Raw genomic sequence first — 8,599 nt, 5'->3', positions numbered from 1 at the left:
CTCTCTATCCTTCCCTCTCTGTCCTTCCCTCTCTCTCCCTCTCCCTCCCTCCTCCTTCTCTCTTATTCACAGTAGTCCTTCTCTCTCTTGATTTCTCTGCTCCTTCCGGTAGCTCAGATTCCCTTTCCACATTTCCCCAGGCTCCTCTGGCCAGAGCTGCCTTCTCCAGACCCTAGTGGGGATCCTGAAACTCAGCTCTAGGCACAGTTAGAACCTTAGAAAAAGCCAGATGGAGGAGGAAAAGAGGCCTCCCCACCAGGTCTCCCCGTCCTTCTCAGCCATTCCCATCACCAAGTACAAGCCCAGGGAAGAGCTGAGGACAGCATTCAGGATCAGTGCTAGCAGGGCTAAGGATCCAAGGACTCTGGGGGAGGGGAAGTTGAGAGGAACCATGACTCCTTCCCATCCCATGCCTCCCCAATTTCCTAGGGTATTGAAGTCTTCCCCCTCCTGGAATCTGTTCTCCACGACCCAGAATTCTTTGAGCGTCCAGAAGAATTTTTCCCAAAACACTTCCTGGATGCCGATGGCCGATTCGTCAAAAACGAAGCCTTCTTGCCTTTCTCCTCAGGTATCTGCCCCCCTCTAAACCGGGGCAAGGGTTAGGGGGACAAGACGGCCTTCTGCTCACTCAAGACAATTGCCCGACCCCTGAATGCCCCGTGGGAATCAGACTCACTGGTCCATGGGCTATCAATCAGGAGAAACCTTAAACTGTAGAGTTCCACACCTTTATGGTACAAAGGGGGACAATAAGAATTAATGACGATAATAATAACAGTTGGCATCTAGATGGTGCTTCCAATAGGCCGGGCACTGCACTAAGGACTTTATAAATGTCATCTCTTTTGATCTTGCTGAGAGATAGGAGCTATTATTATCTCCATTTTACAGAAGAAATCTGGGGAGACTGAGGCACACAAGTTCAGTGACTTGCCTGGGGTCACAAAGCTAGTAAGTGTCCAAGGGTTCAAGCCTAGTTTGGAATCCCCTTTGCCAGCTTGATCAGGCTGGCACTGGAAGAGGCAGCCTCTTCAGGCTCCTTCTAAGTTGGTATACCGGCTTCTCTGAGGCAGATGAGGCAGCAGCCTTCCGTTCCCCTATCCTTGGAGCCGTAGGGATGGCTACCCAACCCCTCCCCCCCGCCCCCCATCCCTATGTGACCAGAGAGTTACCACCAACAATCATTGGCCTGAGCCTGGTGCCCGTCGGGCGCCTACCTATGCCTCTGAAGGTAAGTGGAGGGCAAGAAGAAAGGGGCCTCCAAAAGGGGCACCGAGTGGGAGGGGAGTTCTCGTGATAAACACAGGCTCCTGAGTTCAAGTTTCTGCTGCCCATTTCTTGCTGCCTGGAGGAAATGTGAAGTTGATTAGGAGAGGAGGGTGACTCCACTAGGGAAGGGCTTGGGCTGGGTTAATGTGGGCAGGAGATGGGGGAAGTGAGGCTGGACAAAGAAGCTGAGATGTTTCTGACTTGACAGGGCAGAGAAGGAGGGCCAGGAGTCTCAATGGGGAGGGACAAGGAAGGGAGCCACGAGCCCCTTCAGCCTACAAGTCTTTCTTTATTGGACCCCAACACTTCAGGTCCCTCTGCTGGGTTTGGGGTAGGGAGGACACACAAAGTACATACATAGGAGGAGGCCCATCTGGGCCCTCCTACCTTATCTTGTGTGGGAAATGAGCCAAGAACCCAGATAAACCCAATCCAGATTATTAATGGCTGCATGACATAGGCAGGGCGGAGATCACCAGATATCGAATCAGCAGCTCCAGTGCTTACTTTGTGACCTTAACTTTCCCTCTCTGGGACTCGGTTTCCTCATCCGTAACATGAAGGAGCAGAGCTTTTAGATGCCACGAGGTCACGGTCTCCTCACGCCCCCTCCTTTTCTTCTCCCCAGGGAAACGAATCTGCCTTGGGGAAGGCCTGGCCCGCACCGAGCTCTTCCTCCTCTTCACCACAATCCTCCAGAATTTCTCCCTGGAGAGTCCATCCCCGATTGGGGCTCTGAGCCTCCGTCCAGCCATCAGTGGCTTCGCCAACATTCCTCCCACCTTCCAGCTCCGTTTCCGGCCCCGCTGACTGGCTGTGGGAGACGGCAGCAGGAGACCCCACCGCCTGGGGGCTGATGAGCTGGTGCCCCAGTTGGATTGGACCTGGGAGGTTCCGAGATAATTTCCCTGAAGCCCCCAAAGAACAAAGGCCTAGGAATCGATTCATACATTCCAGAGACTAATTGGACGTACAGCCGAAGCTTTGCTCGAGGATGCCAATAGAGCAACATCTCATATTTATTCGGCGCGTCCTTTCTTCGCCAACTCCTGCGTGTCAGACGTTGTTGCTTTAGAAAAAGTCAATTTGTAGTTAAGAGATTCCGAGTTCAAATCCTGCCTCTCCTCCTGTCCTACCTCTGGGATCGTGGGCGAGGCACTGCTCACCCCTGTCTGGGTGGTGCCTTCTCCCTCTAAGCCCCCGCCCAGCCACGCCGGCCCCCTGGCCAGGGCTTCTCCCCCACGCGCTCCGGAGCACCCCGATATAGCCTGGCTGTCTCTTGAGGCCTCCGAGTGAGTGAGAAGGGGCAGCAGGGACTCCCTCACCCAGCCGACCCTTACCTGAGCCAGAGTTGTGCCTCCCGGCCTGTCTGATTGCCCTCACCTCCGGGCATGGCTGGAAAGGCTGCCCTTGTTCCTCTCCTCTGTCCCTGTCTGCCCTTACACCAAGCCCCGGCTCCCAGGCTTGGCCTCCAGCTCCGTCCGTGCTCAGACTCTTCCCCCAAGGGCTGGAGGGCCAGAAGAGAGGCCGCCTCCCTCTCCCTCCCCTCATGCCCATTCCCCTCGGGGTGGCCCCCCGGAAATGGTGGAAGAGGCCCTGGAGGGTCTGGGACAGAACTGGGTGGAGAGGGAAGGGCGGGCCCTGGGGGGCTGTCAGGGAAAATGGTAATGTGCAGCCCCCACCCACCCCCTTAGCTCTCTTTCATGGGTTGGAAAACAAGACCTGGATTGGGGACGGGCTCAGACCCCCAGTTCTCTGGGTCCCTCTCCGGGGCTCGGGCTCCCCCTTTGGAGGACGAGGGGACTGGGCGGAGGGCCCCCCCCCCGGCCCGCAGACAGCCCCCACAGGAAGCGGAGGCCAGGAGCGCTTTGCGGGGACCACCGAGGTGGCGGATGTTCCCATCCAGAGGAAGAGAGCAGGCAGGGGGCGGCCGCCAGGGGGAGCCAGGAGGCCACGATCCAGGAGCCGGGGCCGAGGACCGCTCCATCCATGGGGAGTGGGGAGCCAGGCTGAGGGGCTCCAGCCCACCCGTGTTTCCCGGGCAGCCACGCCGCATTGATCCCTGGGGTGGCGGGGCAGCCCATGCTGCCCTTGGAACTCCTCGTTATCCCAGGATGCTGGCAGGGACCTCGCAGGGCATCCTCCCTCGGCTTTACAGGCGAGGAAACTGAGGCTCAGTGGCTTTCCCAAAGATACAGCCTGTAGTAGTGAATTAAAGCTCTGGGGATCAGCCCGCACTCTCTGCGCAGCCGTCCTTTTCCTAAGTCCCCGCAGTGTACCCAGCAACGGCCGAGGCTGCAGATTGGGGCGAGAAGGTCCCTGTGAAGGGCTGGGCCTCTGCTCTGCTTTCCGTGGCCCCAGCCCCTTCCTAGACTCGCCCCTGATTTTCCTGCATTTCTTTGTCTCTTCATACACAGCTTAAGCCGTACAGCAGAGCTCCCCACCGGGGAACCCAGGGGATCGCCTTCCACTGGTATGGAGGAGGGGGCAGCTCCGTGGCTCAGTGGAGTGGGAGCCAGACCTAGAAATGGGAGGTTCTGGGTTCAAATCTGGATTTAGACACTTCTTAGCTTGTGACCCTGGGAAAGTCACTTCATCCCCATTGCCTAACATTACACAGTATTAATTCCAAGATGAAAGATAAAGGCTCTTAAAAAAAAAAATGGTATCGTAGAAGGACCTCACTGCCTTTGGAACCAGAGGACGTGGGTTCAAAACCTACCTCTGCGTGCTTACTACACGTATAACCTCAAATAGGTGGATTTCCTCACCTGTAAACTGTGAGGGGCTTGGACTGCTTAGCTTCTGAGGCCGCTTCCATTTCTTTCTTTCTTTTTTTTTTAACCCTTAACTTCTGCGTATCGGCTCCTTGGTGGAAGAGTGCTAAGGGTGGGCAAGGGGGGTGGGTCAAGTGACTTGCCCAGGGTCACACAGCTGGGAAGTGTCTGAGGCCGTATTTGAACCCAGGACCTCCCGTCTCTAGGCCTGACTCTCAATCCACTGAGCTACCCAGCTGCCCCTTGTCTTCCATCTCTAGGTATATGATCCTCTGAGTCCTGACCCTAGCCTTAACTAACCACATGACCCTAATTGCCAAACTCTGCCTAGGTCTCAGTTTCCCCATCTGTAGGTGATTTTTTTTTTTAAACCCTTGTACTTCGGTGTATTGTCTCATAGGTGGAAGATTGGTAAGGGTGGGCAATGGGGGTCAAGTGACTTGCCCAGGGTCACACAGCTGGGAAGTGGCTGAGGCTGGGTTTGAACCTAGGACCTCCTATCTCTAGGCCTCACTCTCAACCCACTGAGCTACCCAGCTTCCCCCTGTAGGTGATTTTTGACAGCATTTTTTTTTTTTTTGCAGTCACCGAACAGGAATCTTACTACTTTCTGGTGTAAGAGCAAAAAGCACTTGACTTTCTTTTCAAATCCTCAAGCCACTGATGAAATGATCAGGAAGGAAATGCCTGTTCAGATGGAGCCTGTTGTAAAAACAGGCATGTGGGCAGGAGAGCCGGGCAGAGGCTGAGGCAGGCAGCCCGGGGCCCGGGCAGTGTGGGGGGACCCTCAGGACAGGGGGCTGTGATGACTGGACCAGACGTCACCTCCAGAAATGAGGCCAGAGCTCAGTCCGAAGGCGATTGTCTCCGAAGGCCCTTCTCTATACAGTCATTTGACTCCAGAACTTGGGGGGCCCCTAAGGGTTGGGCACAAGGGATTTAGAGGGGAAGAGAGCTGGGAGCTCAGTGTTTGGGCCCCACTCCCTCCCTCCCACCCATGCAGCACACACTCAGAAAGGCCTTGACTCCACTTTGTTAAGGGATCCAGAAGGGCAGTTCATGGAGCATTTATTAAGCAACGACTATGGACCGTGCACCGGATTGGACACTGGGGATACGTAGACCAAAAAATGAAAGGGTGCTTGTCCTCGAGGACCTTGTCCCTCCTGGGTTAGATGGAGATGGGAAGAGAAGGCTTAAAAGGGAAAGAGGAGAGATCAGAGCTTCCCATCCCTGCCCCTCTGGGGCCTCCCAACCTGCCACAGAAGGAGTGGGCATGAATGCAGTGGAGACAGCCAAGAGACCCAGGCACCCACCCAGGCACCCACCCAGAGAGGGAAACGTAGCACTGTTGTAAGAGCATTTAGAAACCATCTGGTATCTCTTCTGTCTTACGGAAGGGGAAACTGAGGCCCAGAGGATGTAAGTGATTTACCTAAAGCCACACAAGGGAAGTCAGGAGCAGAACTGACTCTGGAAACTAGGTCGTCTGACAGCAGAACCAACGTTCTTTCCACTGCACCTCATGGCCTCTGCTCTAACCCAGCTGTCCTGGCTCCCAGCCCAGGGCTCTCTCCACCCCCTGGTGCTGCCTTGAAAGTCCATCTTGGAAGAAATGAGGAAAGAGCATCCAATTCCTCTTCCTCTGTATTGTCTTCCACTTCTCCTACCTGGGACCATCACGGACAAACATTTCCCTCGGGAGACGGAAGCTCCTTGAGGGCAAGTATTTCATTTGGTCTTTGTATCCCCAGTCATTTAGGTGGTACCTGGGAGGTGCTTAATAAGTGCTCACTGACACTGACACATCGATTTGGGATTCTGGGCTCCAGATTCCCGTCTCAGCATCACAGTTGGTAGAAGACTCCATCCAACCCATATCTTTCCACAGCGTTTAGGACCAGGCAGAAGAAGTGTGTGTGAGTGTGTCTGGGTGTATCTGTGTGTGTCTAAGTGTGAGTATGAGTGTGTCTGGGTGTGCCTAATTGTGAGTGTGTCTGAGTGTCGGTTAAAGTGTGTGTGTGTGTGTGTGTCTGAGTGTGTGTCTGTGGGTGTGTCTGAATGTGTATCTGAGTGTGAGTGTGTCTGAGTATGTGTGTGTCTGTGTCTGACTGTGTGTGGTCTGTGTGTATGTTTCTTTCCGAGTGTGTGTCTGTGAGTGTGTGTGTGTCTGAGTATGTGTGTGTGTCTGACTGTGTGTGGTCTGTGTGTGTATGTCTTTCTGAGTGTGTGTGTGTGTCTGTGAGTGTGTCAGTGTGTCTGAGTGTGAGTATGTCTGAGTATGTGTGTCTGAATGTTTCTGTGTGTGTCTGTGTGTATGTCTTTCTGAGTGTGTGTCTGTGTGTCAGTGTGTGTATCTGAGTGTGAGTATGTCTGAGTATGTGTGTGTCTGATTGTGTGTGAGTCTGAGTGTGTGTCTGTGAGCGTGTGTGTGTGTGTATATCTGAATGTGTCTGGTTCTGGCTGTGCGTGTGTGTGTGTGTCTTTCTGAGTGTGTCAGTCCGTATCTGTGTGTGTCGATGGAGTCCCTTCCCCAAAGCCTGTGGAGGTCTGGCTGCGGCGGGTGCTGCGGAGCATTTCAGTCCTGGCTGTGTGTGTGTGTGTGTTGTTTGTGCTGCTCTCGGGGTCTCTGTGCGTCTCCCGGGAGGCCGCCGTCCCTTTGTTTGTCTGGGCGTCCGTGAGTGGCTTTGGGGGTGCCGGAGCCCCCGGCCCCAGAGGCTGGGTGGGGAGCAGCCCTGAGTGGCAGAAACAAGGACCCCGCCCCGGCCCAGGCTGTTGACATCAGCGCCAGATGTGCAGAGCTTGTTTGGAGGCCCAGCCCAGGCTCCGGCCAAGCTGGGAGCACAAAGCCTGGGTTCCTTTGCCGTCCCAGCTCCCCAGCAGGCCCGAGGTGGGAATGTGAAGGGGGTGGGGAAGGGTTGCTCTCCTCTCCCCGGGACAGAAACACAGCAGAGCCACCCAGAGGTGCAGCCCAACACACACCCTCCCGGCCGTTCAGCTCAGACACCGGCCTCGCACGCCCTCGGTCACAGCCACTCCTTACAAACCACAGACATCTCGACAGGCGTCGAGTGGGCCGCTGGAAAAGGGGGGCCAGAGGGCCCTGGGGGCACACGCTGCCTCTCCCCCACCCCGTGTGGCCTCAAGGAAGTCCCTGAACTTTGCCGAGAACCCCCAAAGGGAGGAGGAGGACTAACGGGGCCCCAAAGTCTTTCCAGCTCCGGGTCTCTTCTGTCCTGCGACGGGGTTCCCGGCAGACCCACGGGGATCCACAGACAGGCACGTGGAAACACACCCTCACCGACACAACCCAGACACACACGGCCACCCCCAGATAGACAAATATAGACGCACACTTCCCCCTTCCAATGACTGGGCCATCTCCTCTGGATTTCCCAAGGAGGGGGTGAGGGAGAGGCTCTCGGGGGCTGGGGGGGCCCTTGGGAGTGTGTGAAGGGCTAAAGTAACCTCTGTGTGCGCCTGGGCTTAGGAGCTGAAGTGGGGGGCTGTTTGGAGGGGTGCGGCCGATTTCCTGAGAGAGATCCAGAGAAGGTGAGGGGAGGCTGAGACCAAAGAGCCCGGGAGTGGGGGAGAAGGAGGGCTCTGGACCCAGAGAAGGGGCTGGTGATGAGGGAGGGAAAACTGCAGCCCAGGGAGGGGAAGGCTTGTGGTTCAGTCATGTCTCACCCATTTGGAGTTTTCTTGGGAGTGGTTGGCCATTTCCTCCTCCAGTTCATGTTAAAGATGAGGAAACTGAGGCCAACAGGCTGAAGTGACTTGCCCAGGGTCACACAGCTAAGAAGTGGCTGAGGCCAGCTTTGAACTGCTGAAGATGCATCTCCCTGATTCCAGGCACCACCTAGCTGCCCACATGGAACAGGGCAAGAGGCTGTCTAGTCCAGCTCCCCGATTTTTACAGATTAGGAAACGCTAATCACAGAGGGTAAATGACTTGCCCAAGACCAGACAGCTTGCTTGGACCCAACTAGGATTAAACTGGGGTCCTGCAGCAGAGTGCCACAGCCCATCGAGCCAGAGTACTGTACTGTGGGTCTCCGGCCCGGCACCAGGCAGAGCCAGACAGAGGCTCAGGTAAAGGAGCAGAGAAGGCTGGGAGGAGGCAGAGTGGCCCCAGCCCCGCTCTGTGGCCTCGGGACAGCTCCTGCCTCTCTCTCTGACTGCGGGGAAGGGCTGGAGGGTCTGGGAAGTCTGCAGATCCTCGATGGTCCTGTTCCTTTAAGAAGGGGGCCGGGCAGCCCCCTCCCCTCTCCTTAACCCTTTGGGGTCCGGGGCTGCTTCCCCCTCTCCGAGGAGAGGGAGGAGGGCGGGGTAGGAGGCGGGAAGGGGGGAGGGAGGAGGAGGCCCCGCCGGCGGAGGGGGCCCAGGGGCGGGGACAGCCTGGGTGCTGAGAGGGAGGGAGAAGGAGGAGAGAAAGTTTGTCCGGGAGGAGTTTGGGCCGGCCAGTCCAGGGAAGGGCTGAGAGCCAGGGGCAAGAGGCAGGCAGCGGGGCGACCTGGGGTGGGCAGGGAGTGCTGGGCACCGGCCGAGGG

General features: G+C 56.4%; 1 long non-coding RNA gene across 1 annotated transcript; it reads left to right on the top strand.

Moving 5' to 3' along the window:
* Positions 1-430: 430 nt before the first annotated feature.
* LOC123242990 lies at positions 431-2,294 on the top strand. The gene is made up of 2 exons (XR_006505841.1): positions 431-571; positions 1,901-2,294. It is a non-coding gene; the product is annotated as an uncharacterized LOC123242990 (long non-coding RNA).
* Positions 2,295-8,599: the final 6,305 nt, after the last annotated feature.

The sequence above is a fragment of the Gracilinanus agilis genome, chromosome 3, assembly GCF_016433145.1.
Source record: "Gracilinanus agilis isolate LMUSP501 chromosome 3, AgileGrace, whole genome shotgun sequence".
Taxonomy (NCBI): Eukaryota; Metazoa; Chordata; class Mammalia; order Didelphimorphia; family Didelphidae; genus Gracilinanus; species Gracilinanus agilis.
This window is presented reverse-complemented; position numbering and strand designations above follow the sequence as displayed.